This window comes from Pongo pygmaeus, chromosome 16, assembly GCF_028885625.2.
Source record: "Pongo pygmaeus isolate AG05252 chromosome 16, NHGRI_mPonPyg2-v2.0_pri, whole genome shotgun sequence".
Classification (NCBI taxonomy): Eukaryota; Metazoa; Chordata; class Mammalia; order Primates; family Hominidae; genus Pongo; species Pongo pygmaeus.
In genome coordinates this window covers 78662114-78686474 of record NC_072389.2, presented here as the reverse complement: position 1 = coordinate 78686474, position 24361 = coordinate 78662114, and the positions used below count along the sequence as shown (strand labels likewise).

General features: G+C 36.7%; 1 protein-coding gene across 13 annotated transcripts in view; it reads right to left on the bottom strand.

The window, feature by feature from the left end:
• Window positions 1-24361, bottom strand: part of NEO1 (neogenin 1) — a 254483-nt gene that overhangs the window by 199375 nt on the left and 30747 nt on the right. The window lies entirely within an intron of this gene.

The window sequence follows — 24361 nt, the reverse complement described above, 5'->3', positions numbered from 1 at the left end:
ACTGGATAAAAGAAGTCACACAATTTGAGTTTCATCCACAAATCATTAATTACAAAGGGGAAAATGTACCTTCACAATGGACAGATTTGGCAGATACCATCTTAACTAAGTGATCAAATTCATTATTAACAGTAGTGGGACAACCTGGCTTCATAAACATCCTGATGAGATGCAATAAGCAGCATGTAGTATTCTTGCCAAAAGTGTCTAACCTAAATCTAAGCATGAAAAAATAATTACACAAATCCAAAATGTGAGATATTCTACAAGACAACTACCCTGGACTCTTCAAGTAAAATAAAGTGAATATCATAAAAAACAAAGGCAATAAGAAGACTGTCCTACATGAACTAATGAGACTAATGAGAAACAAGCAAATGCAATGAGTGAAACCTTATTGGATCCTGGGCAACAAAAAACATTTGGAGAATATCCAGATGACCTTAAATGTTGAGTATATTAGACAGCATTACTGAGTTAATTTTAATTTTCTTAGATGTGATTAATGATATTGTTATTTAGGAAAATGTCCTTATTCCTAGATACTTTTATAATATTAAGACATCAAGAGAAAATACTGCATTGGGTTGTTGTCTAAGCAATTACAATACACCAGAAACTACGCAACACGCAGCAGGCACTCTTATGCGTATAGACTCAAGAAATCCAATGCCCTGCCCAGAAAAGTAATCATTCGCAGAAAAGTAACTCCTCTGGCCCAACTGAAACAGTGGACATTTGTTTGGTTCTTTATCTTTTCTGTTCATCCTTTAAGCAACCCCATATCATCCTAACAAATGCCGTTTGTACTTAAGTTAGTTAATGTTTCTGATGCTTATAATGAAAACACTTCACTGATACTCTAGGTAGGTAAGATTTTTCAAGAAATTTAATAAAATATTTTCATATAATTAGAGTTCAAAATTAATAAAGTGACCGCATTTTTCAAGAGGTGCTCTAAATATTCTGCCTATGATATGGTTTGGGTCTGTGTCCCCGCCCAAATCTCATGTTGAATTAAATCTCCAGTGTTGGAGGTGAGGCCTGGTGGCAGGTGATTGGATCATGGGGGCGCATTTCCCCTTGCTGTTCTGGTGATACTGAGTGAGCTCTCACGAGACCTGGCTGTTTAAAGTGTGTGGCACCTTCCCCTCCACTGTCTCTCCTGCTTCTCCATGTGAAGATGTGCCCTGCTCCACCTTCACCTTCCACCATTATTGTAAGTTTTGTGAGGCCTCCCCAGCCATGCTTCCTGTATAGCCTGCAGGACTGTGAATCAATTACACCTCTTTTCTTCAGAAATTACCCAGTCTCAGGTAGTTCCTTATAGCAGTGTGAGAATAGACTAGCAGTGTGAGAATAGACTAACATAGCTTATTTCAAGTAACTTCATCTGTTGACAATCACATCAATATTATAGCTATTTGATGAGAAACTTTTTCTAATTTTAGCATCTATGGCTTGAACTTTATAAAGTACGATGAATAAAACATATCCTTTCTTAATAAAAACAATTATACCATAGAACACCTATTATTTTACTTTTCTATTTTCAAAGCTAACCATTACTTCTCACTGCTATTTCTAAAGTATACCTCCACTAGTCCTTGATTACCACAGTTCTGTTCAGGGAAACTACATAAGAAAACAAAAAAACTAAGAATTAGATTTGAAGGGTTTGAACAATAACCTAATTACCACAGAACACTAGGTCCAGAAAGGTATATTACATTTTTAGATAGCTGAGTTTCAAGAACTTAAGTCAGTAATGTCAGTAACATCCAAGATTTCTGCACTTGAAGGGCTCTTTAAAATAATAATTTGGCCAGTCACAGTGGCTCACACCTGTAATCCCAGTACTTTGGGAAGCCAAGGCAAGATGATCGCTTGAGCCTAGGAGTTTGAGACCAGCCTGAGCAAGACAGTGAGACCTCCATCTCTACAAAAAGTACATTTAAAAAAATTAGCCTGGCACAGTGGCATGTGCCTGTAGTCCCAGCTACTTGGGAGGCTGTGGTGGGAGGACTGCTTGACCCAGGAGATCAAGGACATAGTGAGCCATGATCATGCCACTGCGTTCCAGCCTGGACTACAGAGTGAGACCCCATCTCAAAACAATAATAATAATTTATACATTCTTTCAAAAATATTACTAAGGATCTACTATGTATAAGAATAAAATTATTTTTCTTTTGTTGCTTTTGTTTCTTGCACCCTAACCCACCTCCATCCCCATGATACACTATTAGCTCAATGAGGGCAGGAACCCTGCCTGGTATAGAGTGGGTGCCACATGCCAAGCACCTAGGTTAAGGGAACAAGACACTATCTGCCCTTAGAGTGCTTATAGTGGAGGACATACACAATGATATGATCACAGCCACAAACACAACCACAGAACAGTGTGATAGGAGCCATGACGGGATATGTACGAAGTACATATGTACACGAAGAGAATCTAACCGGCCTAGACAGTCAAGGAGGACATTCCTGCAAAATGACATGAAACCTCAGGAGCCAGCCAGTGAAGAGCAGAAGACACTCTGTCAAAGGAACAGTAGGTGCAAAGGCCTGGAAATAAGCTGGCAGTGGAAGTGGCAAAATACTCAAAGAAATTCACAACTGGGAAGGCAGTGACCAGATAGTGATGATTTCATACACTAAGCTAATAAGTTTGGAAGTAAAGAAGAGTTGGCAAGGGTCTTGAAGGGCTTTAAGATGGTAAGTAAAGATCACATTTACTTAATATTAAAAGGATCATTCTTACTGCGAAATGGAGATTAGTTTAAAGGGAACAAGACTGGAGATAGGGAAACCAGTTGGGAAGCCACTGTGGTAATCTCAGTTGAAACCTACTGAAGTCCTGTTTAGGAAAGCAGCAACAGTGACAGAAAAAAAAATGGCAGACATGATGAATTTTTAGAGTGGAATCAGTAAGTCTTAAGACTGAATAAATGCGAAAGTAAGGTGAGTAAAGGAGGGGAAAGGGTGATGGGGTAGTTGAAGATGAATGACAAGTTTTTAGCTTGGACGATGGCTAAATGGTGGTGCCAGTCACTGAGGAGGAGGACATGATGAAGGAGATCATGTGTTCATGGTAACATGGAGAGTTTAAGGTGCTTATGTGGAGGACATATAATCCTGGAACTCAGGAGAGATTCAGAATGAAGAATACATGTTGAAACTGGAGTTACAGGAAAAGATGAGACAGGCAGAGAAATGTAAAATCTGAAGAAAGCTGGGGACCAAATTCTGTAGAACACCAACATTTAAGAGACAGGCAGAGAAGAAAAGCCTGAAAAGGCCACAGAGGTCAGAGGACAAGAGAACAGGGCATCCCAAAAGCCAAAGGAATATATCAGAAAGGAAGATGAACTGCTGAGAGTAAAACGCAGCCATTCATTAGATAGACAGACCCCCATTCATTAGATATACATTGAGAAAGTCACTGATGATCCAGGCAAGAACAGCTCTAATGTAATACTATAAACAGATGACAGACTACAACACACTAAGGAACAAGATGGTGAGTGAAGAAGCAAAATGTAGACAGTGTTCTTGAATTATAGTGTACATTCTAATTACCTTGTTAAACCTTATTAAATTTTTTTTTTTTTTGAGATGGAATCTTGCTCTATAGCCCAGGCTGGAGCGCAGTGGCATGATCTCGGCTCACTGCAACCTCCGCCTCCTGGGTTCAAGCGATTCTTCTGCCTCAGCCTCCCAAATAGCTGTGACTACAGGCATGTGCCACCACGCCCAGCTAATTTTCATATTTTTAGTAGAGATGGGGTTTCACATACTGGCCAGGCTAGTCTTGAACTCCCGACCTCATGATCCGCCTGCCTCGGCCTCTAAAGTGCTGGGATTACAGGCATGAATCACCGCGCCTGGCCTAACATTCAGATTCTGATTCAGTAGTTCTAGGATGGGGCCTGAGACGTTACATTTCTAATGAGTTATTAGATGACAAAGATGCTATCAGTACACAAACAATATTTTTGAGTAGCAAGGATAGAGATAACTTTCAAAAAGTTTGGCTGTAAAAGGTAGAGGAGAGATGGGTTGGTAAACAAAGACAACATGAGTTTGGTTTTCTTTTATATTCTTTGCAATAGAGGAGAGACTTGAGCATGTTGAAAAGTTGATGGAAAGAACCAGTAGAAAGACTGAAATAGATACGGGCAATTACACGGTAAGATGATGCAGGCTTCTGGCCACAATGGAGTATCAAGGATGGGACTTACCCTCCTTGCCTTGGACAATTAAAAACTGGACAAAATCAATGAGACAATGCTTTTCAGACACTGGACAATAGACAGCACAGGACTATGACCCTTGAGAGAGAGGTAAACAAAGTAAGCCCTAAAATGACACCATCTTACAGCCTGTAGACCATTTCCAGGCCTCAGCACATGGTGGGGGAAACCAAAGAGAGCTTTGCAGTCTCACAGAGTTGAAGAGGCAGAGATCAGGACTGGGGAGGCCAAGTTGGCTGCAATTTGCAGATCAGAGTACAAACAAAAAAGAGCTGCAGAGAGAGAGTGGGAAAGAGAACATGCGTGCGCGAGAGAGCGCATACTCCAGAATTTGGCAGAAAAATCCCCTTGACTACTAATGTGCACATAAGGGGACTGAAATTGTACAAAGTATGTTTTCTAACCACAATGGAATTAAACTACAAATCAATAATAGAAGCCTGGAAAATCCTAAGATATTTGGAAATTAAGCAACACACTTATAAACTAACCCACAGATCAAAGAAGAAATCACATGAGAAATTACAAAATATTTTGAATTTAATGAAAATGAAAATACAGCATGTCTAATGTGGACAATGCAACTAAAGTAACGCTTAGAGGGAAATTTAAAGCATTAAAATGCTTACATGAGAAAAGATGTGTAGAAGGATTAATTTTGGATTGAAGGAAGGCTGCCTCTCTTGTTGTAACAAGAAAGAAAAATGAACATACGAGTAGGCCTGGTGGTAGTTAGTTACAGGAATCATTAACGGCTTGAATAGCCTCTAAAATATGAGATGACTTCATCTGCTGATGATGAGAGAAGGCTAGTGGTGTTGGGAAGGACCAGAATTTGCAGATAGTGGAAAACATCTGAAATAGCTGTGGCAAGAATGGAAGAGAGCACTAAAGAGGGAAAACAAGATTACCGGGCTACACTGAGAGCCCAGTTGAAGTTGGCAACTGTATTTAAAGAAGTTCAAATAGGAGAATGTGATTTTATAAAGTAGAAAAGGAAGGAAAGTAGACATTTGAAATTAAACTTTTGTAGGTAGATGAGTTGAAAGTGACAATGAAGAGGGTTCAAGATATCAAAGTGGCTGGGTGCAGTGGCTCACATTTGCAATCCCAGCACTTTGGGAGGCGGAGGTGGGTGGATCATCTGAGGTCACGAGTTCGAGACCAGCCTGGCCAACAAGCCGAAACCCCATCTCTACAAAAAATACAAAAATCAGCTGGGCATGGTGGCACACACCTGTAATCCCAGCTACTTGACAGGCTGAGGCAGGAGAATCGTTTGAACCTGGGAGGCAGAGGGTGCAGTGAGCAGAGATTACACCATTGCACTCCAGCCTGGGCAATGGAGTGAGATTCCATCTCAAAAAAAAAAAGATACCAAAATGGTTGTATATGGAATCTAAGGCAGGGAAGGAAATAAATAGGACTGAACTGAGATGGATAAAAATAGCACGCCTATAATGTGAGGAACCTGGAACGACTGGAGACTATGTAAGACTGGGGTATTATTTTAATATTTTAGTGCTGCTGAGTGATGACAAAGAGATAGGGCACATTTATAGACGCTGGTGTTTGAAATGGCATGGAAGAGAAGTGACTGGAGATGACGAGGTTAAAGAACTGAAAATGCTATTGAGAATGCAAGTCAAGTAGATAAAAATTATCGAGAACAATGGTAGATTTGGAATGGAGAGGAAGACTGTAAAATAACATCTGAAGTTTTCAATAAATGAAAGTGAACAGTAAGTATACAAATGATAGTGAACAAGAGAAGTAGAAAATGATATAATTCAGCGGCTCACATCTTGAAAAAGCAGCAGTTTTGTAAGAGTAATTATTTCACATTTTTAAAGCGATTTTGCCATTATTCCTCAGTAATCAGCTATGTTCTAGAGAGCTGATGTTGCTCTAAATATTGCTAAGAGTACTTTCCTCATATGGAAAACAAGTATTACAGATTTTATTCAAGTACCCATATGTCTACAAATTGTTACCACGTTCAGTTAAAAAAATTCTAAGTTGAATTAATTCATGAACACAGAAAACAAATAGCACATGAATAATTTATTGAAAGCTTCTGCTGTCACCAGCTTTACTAACAGAAGTAATATTTATGAATCCCATAGGACAATCTAACAATTTAAACATATGCAAAGGAAAAGAACATAAGATTAAAAATCCTTAATAATGAATCTTATATTATCAAAGCTAGTTTCTGCAAAGAATTATATGCATGCACAAGCTTTCAATGCAAAATAAACAGATGTGTTAGAAAAATCCTGTCATAGTCTCACAAGGTCTGTAAACCAGGTTCTAGAATTCTTCTATTTAACTGTGCATTTACTGATTAAGATAAACTAAATTCAAAAGCTTCTTAACTCAGTCCTGCATTGGTAAGCTGTCACATTGTCATAGACAAATTTCATTCATTCACTGAGCCCTTAAAAGTTTGATAACACACTTGTGATACAAAATAATCTTGAAGAAAAGAGGGAAAACCTCTAAAATCTAAGAAAGATGTTAACAGCATCAGAAGAATAGGACACCAACCCCAAAATACCCACAATGAAGTCATATATATATAAACCAAAAGCAGTTGTAAATGCATCTCCAGGAGTAAAATAAGACTATCCACACTGCTGCATATCATTTTCATACAGATGCAGAATTAGTTGCTGAAATGGAATGCAAATGGCCCTTAATCATTTTAAAAGATGCTCAACTTCATAATAAAAGAAATGCAAATTAAAACTACAGTGAGATACAATTGCTCACCTATCATATTGGCAAAAATCCAAATGTTTGATGACATACTCTGTAGGCAAATATAGGAAAATAGGCTGATGGAAATGCAAAATATTGCATTCACTATAGAGGAAAATCTGCAAAATCTAGCACAATTATATATGCATTTACCCTTTTACCTAGCAATCCCATGTCTATGAATCTCTCCCAAAGATACACTGGCCAAAATATAAAAACAGGTAGGTACAAGCAAGGCTATTCACTGTACCACTACTTGTATTAACAACCTGGAAACAACTTTGATGTCCCTCAATAAGAGACATGTTGAATAAACTATGATATACTGACACAAGGAGGTACTATGCAGTTGTACACAGGACTATAAAATAAGTTTATTTTCTACCATGGAGTGATTTCTATAACAAATTAAGTGAAAACAAGTAAGTCTGGAGAAAAATGAGTGTATTTACCTAAGGAACGTAGGATATTAACACATACACACACAGATATAACTTTTCATACACACAGGGAGAGGAAATATGGTGAAAGAGATAGGGATTGAGGCTAAATCTCTTCACAGAACTTGTTCATAGATTTGACTTTGAGGCTATGTAAACATTTTATATAATTAATAAACAAAATTAGATTTTAAAAATCTCTAAAAATTGAAAGTATAAATTAGACAAACCTAATTCACCAGCTGTCATTAAAATCACACAGAGAACTAGTTCAAGAGAATTTAAGAACACAGTAACCAAACTATACATAGTAGGATATACGCTAAGGACCAAAAGAACTGCAAAAAAATTTAAGCTGTTTTAATGACCATTTTATTGCAGTTAGCATTAGTATTGTTATTCTGAGGGTGTGTTTGTGTTTGTGTGTGTGTGTGTGTGTGTGTGTTGTGGGATAAAGCAAATGAGTAACTTTACTGATTTGGATAACATGATATTCTTGGTGTAGAAGAAAAACACTATAGATGTAAAAATCAGTAACATTAAATTATAATCTTCTAGCCTTCAATTTTAAGTACCAATATAAATTCATTTTACTACTTTAAAAAGTAGGTATTTCCTAGCTCACTTCACTTAAAAGGCCTAGTAATGATGACCAACCCAGTGGCAATGAGCACTTTCCATACTCAGGTTTTGGTCTCTATGCATCATTTTCCACTCAAAAGAACTTACAAAAAAAAAAAAAAAAAAAGGCTAGTTCCAGGTCTGGGATTAGAAAATGAGATGAATATGAAACATCTCATCATAACAGAAAATAAAACTATCAATGGCCACTAAGGTCATCTCAAACACTCAAAAGAGGGTCTGGGCTGAGCATAGTGGCTCACGCCTATAATCCCAGCACTTTGGGACGCTGAGGTGGGCAGATCACCTGAGGTCAGGAGTTCCGGACCAGCCTGGCCAACATGGCAAAACCCTGTCTCTACTAAATATACAAAAATTAGCCAGGCATGCTGGCACGTACCTGTAATCCCAGCTACTTGGGAGGCTGAGCCAGCAGAATTGCTTGAACCTGGGAGGCAGAGGTTGCAGTGAGCCAAGACTGCACCACTGCACTCCAGCCTGGGTGATAGGAGTAAGACTCAGTCTCAAAAAAAAAAAAAAAAAAAAAGAGGCTCTGACTGACCAAATACGAGCGGACTTCAAAAAGCTCGTGGAAAAATGAAATTAAAAGATAAAAATTTAAAATATCATCTTTATTTCTCAACACAAGCTCCCCATCAAGGTCAAAACACTTTTGTAAGCAATGATACTAACCATTTAGTCCATCCCTAAAGAACTCAGTCCTAAGAATTTAGCCATCTCAGTGCGGTCTTTTTTATATTATTATTAATTGTTTTTTTGAGACAGGGTCTCGCTCTGTAGCCCAGGCTAGAGTGCAAGTGGCATGATCACAACTCACTGCAGCCTTGACCTCCTGGGCTCAAGTGATCCTTCCGCCTCAATCTCCTGAGTAGCTGGGACCACAGGCACATGCTACCACACCCAGCTAATTTTTTTTTTTTTTTTTTTTTTTTAAGAGACAGGGTCTCACCATGTTGCCCAGGTTAGTCATGAACTCCTGGGCTCAAGCAATCCTCCAACCTCAGCCTCCCAAAGTGCTGGAATTACAGGTGTAACCACTGCACCCAGCCTTACATTATTAAGTAAAGAAAAATGAGTGCCCTTTGATGATTTTTTAAGATTAGGAAACAAAAAGAGGTCAGAAGAAGCCAAATCAGGACTTCAAGTTGGATGCCTAATGATTTCCCATCAAAACTCTCACAAAGTCGCCCTTGTTTGATGAAAAGAATGACCAGGAGTATTGCCCTGGGGGAGAAGGACTCTGTGGTGAAGATTTCCTGTGCATTTTTCTGCTAGAACTTTGGCTTTCTCAAAACATTCTCATATAAACAGATGTTACCATTCTTTGGCCCTCCAAAAAGTCAATAAGCAATATACTTTGGCCATCCCAAAAAACTGTTGCCACGATCTTTGCTCTTGACTGGTCTGCACTTGCTTTGACTGCACCACTTCCACCTCTTGGTAGCCAATGCTTTGATTGTGCTTTGTCTTCAACATTGTACTGGTAAAGCCATGTTTCATCTCTTGTTGCAATTCTTCGAATGCTTCAGGATGTTGAGCCCACTTGTCTAAAATTTCCACGCAAAGTTCTGCTTTTGTCTGCAGCTGATCTGGGCACTATCGAGTGAAAAGTTTGCTCAACTTTTTCAGTCATAATTATGTAAGCCAAACCAACTGAGATATCTATTGTGTTTGCTATTGTTTGTGCTGTTAATTAGGACACGAAAAAGATGAATTTTTTCCTTGCAAATGGATGTAGATGATCTGCTGCTGTGGGTTTCATCTTCAACGCTGTTTTGTCCCTTCTTAAAATGAGTTATCTATTTGTAAACTGCTGATTTATTTGGGGGCACTGTCCCCATAAACTTTTCGTAAGCATCAATATTTTAGCACTCTTCCACCCAAGCTTTACCATAAATTTGACGTTTGTTCTTGCTTCAATTTTAGCAGAATTCATACTGCTCTGATAGGGGCTTTTCTCAAAATGATGTTTTATCCCTGGTAGCACCTCAAACCAGATCCTATTCGGGCATCTTATAACAAGTTAACACAAGTTTATTTTGATGCAAAGAAATTTTGAAATCCATGCATAGTTTTTTCATATACGCATTTTCCATGAACTTTCTGAAGACCCATGGGACATTTAGGCTTCAATAATGATAATAAAACAACTGAAATGGTCAAATCTGTTGAATTCCATTACTTTATAATAATCTCAAAAAAAAAAAAAACAAATAAAAACTAATTGGTCATCTTCCGTGAATGCTATAGAACCAAATCATCTTGAAAACTTTTCAAAAGGAAGAGGAAAAAAATTAAACATCTTTCCCCATCAAACTGTTCCTGGTGGCAACAAAATTGTTGGTGAAAGTTTCTGTTTATAGAAGTGCTCTACCAAATAAATGAAAAAATGATAGATTATCACTATTTTGCAACTCCTAATGAATTAACAGCTCTAGGCAATAAAAAGTCAATGGTACAAAAGTCAGCAAACATTTTCTGTAAAGGGCCAGACAGAAAATATGTTAGGCTTTTCAGGCTACACACAGTTGCTGTCGCAAATTCTCCTTTGCTTATTTTTTAAATTCTTTTTTAAAAACACTTTCAAAATGTAAAAATCAACATTAGCTTACAGGTTATACAAAAACAAGCCAGAGACAACTGACCATTAGCTGTTAAGTTTTCTTTTTCTTTTTTTTTTTTTAAGACAGAGTCTCACTCTGTCGCCAGGCTGGAGTGCAGTGGCGCAATCTCAGCTCACTGTAACCTCTGCCTCCTGGGTTCAAGCAATTCTCCTGCCTTAGCCTCCTGAGTAGCTGGAACTTCAGGCGCACACCACCATGCCTGGCTAATTTCTGTATTTTCAGTAGAGACGGGGTTTCACCATGTTGGCCAGGATGGTCTCGATCTCTTGACCTTGTGATCCGCCCGACTTGGCCTCCCAAAGTGCTGGGCTTATAGGTGTGAGCCACCGTGCCCAGCCTAGCTATGGTTTTCTAAACCCTGGTAGCTAATAGCAACAGAGAAACAGACCCAAACAGACATTACACACCTTTTGATGAAAGAGTAAATTACCATCACCTATGTGACAGTCCAACAAAACCCTGAAATGATCAAATCTCTAGATCCAACTAACAATTAAGAAACAAAAATAAAAATAAAAAAGACAGAGGAAGATGGTAAGAAACACCATGGGGAAGCAACCAGCAATATCCCAACCGTGTGGAAATTCTACTGGACAAATGACAAAGAAGAAAACAGGGAGGTGAAGAGGGGATAATTATCACTTAAAAGAAACTTAAAACGTATACCAATCAATTGTGTAGATACTAATTCAAATTCAAACAACAACAAAACCTTTAGAAAGGCTATTGTATAGAATATACATTGCAGCATTATTCATAATAGCCAAAAGTTATAAACATGCAAATAAACCAATGTCCTTCAACTAATGATTATATAACATGTATTATATCCAGACAATGAAGTTACTAATCGGCCATAAAAAGGAATGAAATACTAATACAAGCTACAACATGGACGAACCTTGAAAACATTATGCTAAGTAAAAGCTGCCAGGCACAAAAGATCACATATGATATGACTTCATTTACATGAAATATCCCGAATAGGTAAATCAAAAGAGTGTTATGTAGGACCGGGGAACATGAGAAATGGACAGTAGACTGCTTATGGGGTATAAGATTTCTTTTGGGGTGATGAAAATGTTCTAAAATTGGTAGCGGCAATGGCTGCACATCTGTGAATATATCAAAAGCTACAGAGTTGTACATTTTAAATAGGTGGATTATATAGTATGTGAGTTATATCGCAATTAAAAAAATAGTTATGGAAGGAACCAGAGCTCCTTGAAGGAATGGTTAATTCTAAAATTAGGCAAGAAATACAAATGATGAGTCTGGAGCATCTTGTAGTGCCCAAAGGTAAGGAAGTGCTAAAAACAAAACAAAACAAAAAGCACAATGATGGAGGTATGCCAATGAGACACCAGTGCCAAATTAAGGAGCTCTGGCCAAGCACAATGGCTCGTGCCTATAATCCCAGCACTCTGGGAGGCCAAGGCAGGTGGATTGCTTGAGCTTAGGAGTTCAAGACCAGCCAGGGAAGCATGGCAAAACCCCATCTTTAGAAAAAATACAAAAAATTAGCCAGGCGTGGTTGGTGGTACACGCCTGTGGTCCCAGCTACTTGGGAGGTTGAGGTGGGAGATCACCTGAGCCTGGGAGGAAGAGGTTGCAGTGAGCCGTGAGCATGTCACTGCACTCCAGCCTGGGTGACAGAGCACGACCTTGTATCCAAAAAGAAAAAAAAAAAAAGGAACTTCCAATGGTCAAAGCTGAAACAATTTAAGCAACAAAATAAAGGATTACTGGATTATAACCCAAAGTACAAAATAAATATCCATGAGTTCATAATATACAGTTGAAAGATTTTTAAATGCAGAAAAAAGACAAATACCCCATGCAGAAGAATTCCAAATAATTCACACAGAAACACCACCCTCTACGAGGGAGAACATAATTCTCCACTCCTGAAGTGCAGGCTGCCCATAGTGACTTTCCTCTCAAAAGAGTACAGTACGGAAAAAGGTAAGTAACTTTACCAGGGAGAACTTGACAAACACAATCTCAGCCAGGTGATCAAGGTCAATGTTAATAGTGATACATCATGTTGATATTATATACCCTTGAAATGGTGTGATGGCACTTTACTTCTGTGGTCATCCTTCCAAAACCATAAGCCCCAGTCTAATCCTGAGAAAAACATCAGACAAATCCTAGCAGAGAAACATTCTATAAAATACCTGACCAGTACTCCTCAAAACTATCAAGGTCATCAAAAATAAGGAAAGTCTGAGAAACTATCACAGCCAAGACAGCCCAAGAAGACATAACAATTAAATGTAATATGGTATGCTGGATGGGATTCTGGAACAGAAAAAAGGACATTAGGTTGAAAACTAAGAAAATCTGAATAAAGTATAGACTTCAGTTAATATATCAATATAGGTTTACTAATGGTAACAAATGTACCATTTTAATATAAGATGTTCACAATGGGAGATACTGGGTGTGGAGTATATGGGAATTCTGCACTAACTGTAATTTTCTGTAAATCTAAAACTGATCTAAAAAATAAAGCTTATTAAAAAGCAATAATTACGACATAAAATAATTTAAAATTCTAAAGCTGGGTACTTTATGGTATTTTATCATTTCAGTTTCAAAATAGTAATCTTATTTATGTGTGAAAATCTTTATGACTGACTTGAAATATAAACATAAGAACACTGAAAAAGACCAGGTACGGAAGTTACACTGAGTAACCAAACACCAACTACATTCAATATCAATTTAAAAATGAACATTTTCAATGAAACTCATCAACTAAATGCTGTATTTAATACAAAATTTTAATCGAAGGATCAGCAAATCAAAAACTAATGCCATAATTAAGTAAAGTGGATTCTAAGTTGTTAGATAACCATGTGTTTTGCTCTTATGTAACAGGTATCTAGATATTCAGCAGGTGAGCTTTAAAATAAAGCTCTTAATTATCCCCCTTAATCAACTACAGCAGCTGACACTTGTGTAGTACTTAGGTTCCTCTATTAAATTGATATCTCTATCTCACAAAGACAAAAGAGTGGTGACTAATCCAGGGAACAGAAGTAGTTAAAACGCTATCTAATAAATCCTCCTGAGTTACAAATGTGACTTCTCTGTATGAACCCCGAAGTTGTAATTTTACCTTATTTCAATATAAACATAAATAAATATTCTAAAGGTAAACAAAAGATTTGGAGATTACCCACGTAGTTTCCCCATTTGAACAGAGAGTTCAATTTTATGTACTTTTATTTGGTAATCACAAATCCTGGCATGCATTTATTTAAGTAATTTTTCTTGCAACTGTCACATGAAAGAATACAGCTCACAGGCCAGGCACAATGGCTTATGCCTTAACCCCAGCACTTTGGGAGGCTGAGGTGGGAGGATCACTTGAGTCCAGGAATTTGAGACCAGCCTAGGCAACATGGCGAGACCTCAACTGGGAAAGATTCCCAGTCTTTCCCACAGTATCCTACAAAATCCATTTAGTCTCTGCAAAAAAAAAAAAAAAAGTGTAAAATTAGCCAGGTGTGGTGGTGTATGCCTGCAGTTCCAGCTCCACAGGAGGCTGTGATGGGAAGATCACCTGAGCCCAGGGAGGTCAAGGCTGCAGCAAGTAGTGATCATGCCACCACACTCCACGCTGGGACACAGAGTGAGACCCTGTCTCAGAAAAACAAACAAACAATAACAACAACAAAACAAATACAGTTCACTATGCACAAAAGCAGAACCTTAAAGGCACCAAACAGTGCTGAGCTCACTGCTAATTTTTATTACTTTCTAATTTTTAAGTATTTGTTTTTCTGGAATAATGTATTTTTAAAATAATGAAACTTGACTGGAAAAAAAAAGTTTGTATAAACGAATTTTCACCTCAAATGTATATAGCTTTTCAGGAATGTAATACATAATGCAAGATAAAACAATACTAGACCATAACTGCATATGTATACCAATGTCCATAGTACCTCAAATAGGTTCCTGCACACAGTAGGCATCAGCTTGTTTAATAAAAACTTTTGAGGTTCAGATTTTAAAGCCTACAAACTCAGTATACAACCAGGAAAATGGCTAAGTAAATTATGGTACGCTGTTATTACACAGTCACTAAAAAATTGTAAAGGGAGGTAGTAATAGTAGTGGATAAGAGCATGGGTTCAAGAGTCAGGCTGCCTGAGTTCAAATCCCAGTTCTGCCATTTGCTGTATCTGTGTGGCCTTGGGCAAATTGCTTATTCTCAGTTTACTCATCTATAAGATTGAGATAATAGTAACTGCCTCAGTAACGCAACTGGGAGGATTAAGTCTATTACACATGCAAACCATTTAACACAGTACTTAGCACATATAAAACATTAAAAAATGCTAGATACTATATTGTAACAAAAAATATGCTATAGAGTGTAATTTAAAATATGATACTATATGCTCTGATTATAACGATGTAAGAATTATGTACATAAAGATACGAGGAACAGGAGGTAACATGTAAAATGATTGGTAATAGTGGAATGATAGTGATAATTTTTAAATTTTCCATTAGTATTCTTTTTAATACAATAGTTATTTATACAGGACAGAGTATAATACTTATAATTTTATGCTAAGAATTGTAATAGTTGTTTATTAATGCTCTCTGGTTAAAAATTATAGCATCTGCTGGCAATCAACAGTTCCCACCTTTTTGTTATTGCTGCTTTTTTATTTTAAAAAATTCAATATATGCCTATTCATTGGGCTGCCATCTTTAAGCAGAGATTATCGTATTAACAAATTAGTATGAATCCTTCCAGACATTTTTAACTCCTGTCTCTCATTCTCTCTCACTCACATGCAGAGAGCTTAGAGATTTTACTTTTTTAAATGAATGGAGTAATAGTCAGGCGTGGCGGCATGTGCCTGTAGTCCCAGCTACTCAGGAGGCTGAGGCAGGAGAATCGCATGAACCCAGGAAGCAGAGGCCGCAGTGAGCTGAGATTGCGCTACTGCACTCCAACCTGAGCAACAGAGCAAGACTCCATCTTAAATAAATAAAAATAAAATAAAATAAATGGAATAATATATATTGTTATGCAACTTGTTTCTCTCACATGACAATGTATCTTGAATATATTTCTCTATCAATTCCTATAGTTCTATCTCATTATTTTGAACAGCTACATAGTTCTCCACGCTATTAGTGTGAACATAAACCAAACAGGTAAATCATCTTCCAAACCAGGACACATTTGAGAGTAAAATAAAATGCTCTAAATAATTATGCTGCTGTAAACTGGGTCCGTCTCAAGCAAATTTAGACATATGGTCATCCTATGCAGGAGGGCTATACCCAACGGTCAGTGTTTTAAGTCATTTCCAATTTGTTGCTATTATAAACAAGGCTTCAAGGAACATCTCTGTGCCCATAACTTTTTGCACACTTGAGAGGTATCTGTAGGACAGATTTCTAGAAGCAGAATTACTAAGTAAAAAATAATGCATATTTTAAATTTTGATAAATACCACCACCTACAAAAAGGTTGTATCAATCTATATTCCCTTCAATAGTATATGAGAAAGACATTTTCCCTTTGTCAACACTGGGAAGACTTTAAATGTTGACCAAGTTAAGGAGCAAAAAAAAAAAAAAAAATGGTATAAGTTGTTTTAACTTGTACTTCCCTCAATATGGGCAATATTATCTTTTTAACGCATTTGTTATTTTCCATGCATTGCATATTTTTATTTGACTGCTTGCCAAAGTCTTCATTCCATTTTCTACATGATGATGTAGATGCCCAGGAGAAGTTATTGGTTCACTAGTCCTATATTATATGTCAAAACATTTTCATTTATATGCAGAAAAAAAAATATTGCCTAGGAGATTATTTTTTCTCTAAGATACCAAAAACAATTATTAGAATACTTTATCAGGTACATACAAATCACTGAATTAATTAATTCTAATCTATCCTCCCATTCTTATTCTTTACTACATATACTTATGTCCGGTCTTAAAAAGAAGTGAAATTTCCCACTTCTGAAAAGGGGGTAGGGAGACAAAAATAAATTGCTTTTAATCAAACATAAAAATCTAATGTTCACTCATCATTATAATCAGGAGACAGAAAGATAAGTGGTTTGAAAATACCTGACGTTGTTGAATTACTAACCAATAAAAATAAAATGACCTTTTGTCTGTATTTGTTTCCTCAAAGTGCTTATTCATTCTCAGAACTGCAACTATCAACCATAATGACGATGCACAAATCTGAATCTCTTCCTTCCAGTCAACTCAAGCTCAACAAATTAAAATCTAACACTTTTCCCTCCTTACTCTTTCTGAATCTTCTTAGGAAGCATTTTCCTTCTTCTTAGGAGTTTTTCTAGCCTCAAGACTTTACTCTCTCTTACTTCATCTACTCTATTTCAGGCCCAATTAATTTACCAAAATTAACTAAAATGCTCTCTTTTGAATGTCCCCATCCTCTTCAGTCCTTTCCCTCTCCTTTAATCCTAGCCTTCATTTTGTGTTGAGACTACTGCCCCTTAACTCATCTTTGTCCGTGACTATAACTGTACATTCCCCACATTATTTATACAAAACTTTTTCACCCTTTTTACCCTGACCCATTCTATTAAGATAGACTTGCCTCCTATTTGAGAAAATGCAATCCCTTTTCTATAAATTGAATTTCTCTTCTTTGCACTTCAAAATTTATTTTGCATCTTTCCTCTTTACTTTCCATCACAAGTATCAGGTAAAAGTGTTTGAAACTACATGTTTTTAGGTAAAAACTAGCCAAATATCAGCTATTTCACGTCTCAACCTAAAAGAAGCACAATTCCTTTGTTTCCTGCATTTCTCTCCTTGATATCATTTTTCCCTACATTTTCATCCAGACCATATTTCATCATTTCAATGTTTGAAATGCACTCTTGCTCCTGGTTCAATATCTTCCTTTCCACTGAATCTTTGCCCTGATCTACAAAATGTCTCATAGAAAAATTTCTGTCTTTCCCTTAGTCCTAAAGACTAAAAGTTTCTTTAGTCTTTCCCTTAATCTTGCTAACCCCTTGATATATATTCTCTTCATTTCCACTCCTTCCTTTAAAAAAATATGAATATGCATAGTCAGATATATATTACTATATATTTTATGTCTTTACATATCTGAAGATATAAATACACTTTTTAAAGTACCTATTTTAGAGTAAAAACATATATATACTTTCTAGAAAGCAATTTAGCAATGTGTGTGAGCAGCCTTACATATGTCAAATTCTTTTCTAGAAATAAGTAAATTATCAGAAAAAAAACACATAGAAGACATTTATCACACTTAAATGTTCAACATTAGAAGAATGTTTATGTAAAATTATGGCATATCCATACAACAAAATTAGAAACCATACTGGGTCCAGAAATAAAATGGTATTTGTAGTATAATCACAAATTTTGTTTTAAATACATACCCACATTTATATGCAATTCAAAAATATACAATTATGTATGCAGAGGAAAAAACTAGAAAAAATTCCAAAATATTAATAACATCTGAATTGTGAGACATGATATTCTCATCATTCATTTCTATAGTTTGTATAAGTTTCTACAATTACATTATTCTGATTATGAAAGTAAATTTATCTTGTAGAAGACCCATTTCATCTCAGTATTAAATTCTACTAAACAGTTAAAGAAGAAATAACATTCTACATGATCTTTTCCAGAAAATAAAAAAGGAAGGAACATGTCACAACTCATTTTATGCAGCTAGCATTACTCTGACACTAAAACCAGACAAAGACAGTACAAGAAAACTACAGACCAATATTCCTCATGAACAAAGATGGCATGATCTTCAATGCAGCATTAGCAAATCAAATCCAGTTACATATATTAAATAAAAGGAATATTAAGGCACTACCAAGTCGAGGTTTATCCTAATATAAGATTGCTCAACATTCAGAAACCACTCACTGTAAGCCACCATAATCATAGACTATAAAGGAAAACCACATGATCTTATCAACAGATGCAGAAATGTATTTCACAAAATTCAACTACCATTCATGATTTTAAAAAACTCTCAGAAACTAGGAATAGAATGGGAGTTTAACTCAATAAAGAGAATCTACAAAAAAACTAAAGCTAACATCATACTTAATGGTAAAAGACAGAGGGCTTTCTCCCTAAAATCAGAAACAAGGCAAAGATGCCCACACTCACCACTATTTTTCGCTGTACTGAAAACCCTATCCAGTGTAATAAGGCAAAGAAAATTAACAGAAGACATATATATGAAAAGGAACAAATAAAATTGTTTCTGGCTGGGCGCGGTGGCTCACGCATGTAATCCCAGCATTTTGGGAGGTCGAGGTAGGTGAATCACATGAGATCAGGAGTTCGAGACCAGCCTGGCCAACATGGTGAAACCCCATCTCTACTAAAAATACAAAAATTAGCCGGGCATGGTGGCGTGTGCCTGTAATCCTAGCTACCCATGAGGCTGAGGCAGGAGAATCGTGTGAACCAAGATCACACCATTGCACTCCAGCCTGGGCAACACAGATTCCAACTCAAAAAAAAAAAAAAAAAAGAAATCTAGAAACAGGCAGTTAGAACTCAGGATGCAGAGGCTGCAGTGAGCAGAGATTGTGCCACTGCTGCACTCCAGCCTGGGGGACAGAGCGAGACTCAGTCTCAAAAAAAAAAAAAAAAACAAAAAAAAAACCTGGCCAGGTGTGGTGGCTCACACCTGTAATCCCAGCACTTTGGGAGTCCAAGACAGGTGGATCACGAGGTCAGGAGTTCGAGATCAGCCTGGCCAAAACCACATCTCTATTAAAAATACAAAAATCAGTTGGGCATGGTGGCACATGCCTGTAGTCCCAGCTACTCGGGAGGCTGAGACAGGAGAGTTGCTTGAACCCGGGAGGTGGAGGTTGCAGTGAGCCAAGATCGTGCCACTGCATTCCAGCATGGGCGACAGAGCAAGACTCTGTCTCAAAAAACAAACAAACAAAAAACTTGTTTCTATTTCCAGATAACATGATTGCCTACTTTGAAAATCACAGGAATCTACAAAACAACTTCTACAACGAATAAGTGAGTTAAGCAAGGTTGTAGGGTACAAAGTCAACATAAAAAAATCAATCATCTCTATACTGGCAAGCAACAACTGGAAATCAAGATTTAAAAACAAAACCATCTACAGTAGCTCCATAAACATAAAATACTTGGGTATCTGAAAACTATTAATATAACATACTGATAAAAGAAATCAAAGGCAACATAAATATAAAAAGCCAGGCCAGGCCTGGTGGCTCACGCCTGTAAGCCCAGCACTTTGGGAGGCTGAGGCGGGTGGATCACAAGGTCAGGAAATCGAGACCATCCTGACTAACATGGTGAAACCCCGTCTCTACTAAAAATACAAAAAATTAGCCAGGCGTGGTAGCACGTGCCTGTAGTCCCAGCTACTCAGGAGGCTGAGGCAAGAAAATGGCGTGAACCCAGGAGGAGGAGCTTGCAGTTAGCCAAGATCGTGCCACTGCACTCCAGCCTGGGCGACAGAGTGAGACTCCATCTCAAAAAAAAAAAAAAAAAAAGACATACTATATTCATGGATTGAAAGACTCATCATAGCTAAGATGCCCATTCTTCCTAAATTAGTCTATGAACTTAATACAATTCCAATCATAATCTCAACCAAAATTTTCATAAAGATAAATGGACAAACTTACAGGTTAAAAAGAAATAAAGTAGAATAGCTCAACAATTTCAGAAAAGAAAAACAAAGTTGAAGAATTCAAACTACCCAACTTGAAAACTTACTATAAAGCTACAGCAATCAAGACAATGTGGGATAGGCAAAAGGGGACAGATATATAGATCAATGGAACCAAACAGAGAACACAGAAGTAGACCCACACAACTATGGTCAACTGATTTCTGACATAAGTGCTAATGCAATCCACTGGAAAAAGGATAGTCTTTTCAACAAAAAGGGTTGGAACAACTGGATATCCATATGCAAAAGAAAATCTTGACTTTATGTAAAAATTAACTCAATATGGATCATAAATCTAAATGTCAAATGTAAAACTATAAAATTCCTAGAAGAAATAAAGGAGAAAAGTCTTTGTAAACCTGGCTTAGACACAGAGTTCTTAGACATAACACTAAAAACATAATTCATAAAAGAAAAAAACTGGCAAGTCGAACCTCATTAAATTTCAAACTTTTGCTGTGAAAGACACTGAAAGTATAAAAAGACAGACTGGGAGAAAATATTTGCAAATTATTAACAAAATAAATTGTATAAAAAATATATAAAGAACTCAAAACTCAACAACAAGAAAACAACCCCAATTTTCTTAATGGGCAAAAGATTTGCATAGACATTTCACCAAAAAGGGCAAGTAGCACAGAAAAAGATGCTCAACATCATCAGTCATTAGGGAAATGCAATTTAAAACTATGAGACATCACTACATACCTAATAGAATGGCTAAAACAAAACAAAACTGAGAATACCTAATACTGGTGAGGATGCCAATCAACTATAACTCCCACACACTGTTGGTGGGAATTTTAAAGTTATAGCCATTCTGAGGAACAGTTCAGCAGTTTCTCATAAAGTTAAACACTTACCATATGACCCAGCAATCTTACTCTGAGATATATGCCCTAGAGAAATGAAAACATGTTGACGCAAAAACCTAACGTTATAAACCCAAATGTTTATAGCTGCCTTATTCATAATCCCTACGCACTGCTGGCAACCCAGTTGTCATTCACCAGGTGAATGGATAAGCTGTGGTACATTCATACAATGGAATACTACTCAGCGATGAAAAGGAACAAACTTTCAAACAACTTGAGATTCATCTATGTTGTTCTGTGATAAAGGCATTATGCTTGGTGAAAGAAGCCAGCCCCGAAAGATTATATATTTTATGCCCGGAAAAGGGAAAGGGATGGTGAATAGATTAGTGAATACCAAGAGTTAGGAGTGGAGGGAGGGTTTGACTACAAAAAGCTGGCATAAGGGCCCTCTGCAGTTTAAAAAAAAAAACTTTTTTAACTGAACTAATGATCTTTACTCTATCCAACCCCCACTTCTGCCCCAAACTTCCTCATCATCCATATTTCCTAAATCACTACCACTATCCATCCAGTTGCTTTGTTTCCCCATGGGGTCAGCTAAGGCCCCTGTATACCTGGTTCACGGTTTTACATCCAATGCCTAGAACAAGGCAGCTGTTGAATAAATATTTATTACCTAAAGATGAATCCTAAAACTATTAAAGAAGAAATTGTAGAAGACCTGGGGCCACTGAACACACACACACACATTAAACACACACACATACACACACACAAAGAAAAAGGTAAAATTAAAACATAAATGGACAATATAGCCATTGTGGAAAACAATATGGAAGTTCCTCAAAAAATGAAAAATAAAACTTCCATATGATCCAGCAATCCCACCACTGGGTATATATCCAAAGGAAATGAAATAAGTATATCAAAGAGATATCTTCACCCCCATACTCACTACAGCATTATTCACAATAGCCAAGACATGGAATTTACCCAGTGTCCATCAACAGATGAATGGATAAAGGAAAAAATGGTATATATACACAATGGAATACTATTCAGCCTTTAAAAAGGAGGAAATCTTCCCATTTGTGACAATAAAGATGAACCTGGAGGACATTTTAAGTACAATAAGCCAGGTATAGAAAGACAAATACTGCATGATCTCACTTAAATGTGTAATGTAAAAACACAGAATTCATAAATGCAGACAGCAGAATGGTGGTTACCAGAGGTTGAAGGGTGGGGATTTGGGTGATGTTAGCAAAAGGACAAAAAATTTCAGTTAGATAGGAGGAATAAGTTCAGGAGGTCTATTGTACAATAAGGTTACTGTAGTTAATATTATAACAATGTATTATATTCTTGAAAATCGCTGGGAGATTTTTTTTAAATTATACTTTAAGTTCTAGGGTAGATTTTAACCATTCTCACTACAGAAAAATGTAAGTATATGAGGTAATACATATGTTAATTAGCTCAATTTAGCCATTCCACAATCCCTATATATTTTAAAACATTATTATGTTGTCCACAATAAATATATTCAATTTTTATTTATCAATGAAAATAAATAAAATAAAAAATAAATGAAAAACAGGCCAGGCATAGTGGCTCATGCCTGTAATCCCAGTGTTTTGGGAAGCTAAGGCAGCAGGATCCCTTGAGGCAGACACCTGAATACTTGTTGGGAGGATTAAAAAAATTTATCTATAATCTAAGTACTGTTAATACTATTGTTATCCTCACTTTACAGATCAGGAAACGGAAAAATCATTATATAACTTGCCTATGGCCATACAGCTAGTAATAAGGAACATAAGGCAGAATAACGAAGAAAATAACATGTACAGCACAGTATCACAAGTTAAAAACACACAAAACAACATTTCATATTTTATGTATTTTAATGCATATTCAAAAACACATATAAAGCATATTAGAGTAGAAGCCTAAGGAGACAAGGGAAATGGGAATGAGTGTGGCAGATGAAGGCAGAGTAAAAAACACAAAATAAGAGATATCTTGCACTGTCCAATGATAATGTACTATGAACTGAATGCTGGGGCTACTCGACTTTCTATCTTTAAGGACCAAACTGTGTTTTTTATATATATATGTTTTATATTTATATATTAATTGAATGTATGAATGCCAGAAACTTGGACCTATCCTTGGCGTCTCCCTCTACCTCTCCCCCTTCCATCACATTCTATCACCAAGTCTTGTCTATTCTACCTCAAATATATTTGAAATATGGCAGCCTCTCATCACGCCCATTTACACTCTAGTCCAAGCCAGAACTACCACAATTGCTTTCTAACCAACTGCCTGACCTCTTTTCAGTTTTGCCCTGCTCCAATTCATTTCTCATTAATCTGATCTGACACTGCTTAACTACACAATTCAACAGCTTTCCATTACTCTCATGATGAAGTCCAAAGTCCTTGATACACATCCAACAAGGCCCTGAATTATTTGCTCCTATCCTGTCTTTCCTGTTTTCATTCACACCACAATCCCTTCTCTCACTACATTCCAGGCACTCTGTTATTTTCAATTCCTCATACTTGCCACTCTCCTTCCCACTTTAAAGGGATACAGACACACATTTTAGCCAGGGTCTGTATCTGTCAGATCTCAGCTGAAACATCACTTCCTTAGGGAAGCTTTCCCTGATACACTAGCTAGGGTGAACTCTCCCTATTATGCACTTGTCCTTTATGGCCCTTAACATTATGTTACATTACAGATTCTAGCTAGATTATAAACTCCAGGAGAACAAGCGACATTTTTGTTTTCACTATTTTATCATGTATACCTAACACAGTGCCCATATATAAAATACTGATATGTATTAATAATTCATTTGAGGGTGATAAAACTCTGTTAGTCTATTTGCTAAAAAATAGTTTTAATATGCCTGTTAGTATTTTTAAGTGAATAAACAAAATGCTTTCTCTTTCCAAAAAAAAAAAAAAATCCTTTGTTCTCTGAACTTCATGTTACTGTTTTTTCTGTGAATCAATGACTATCCACATTGAAATTT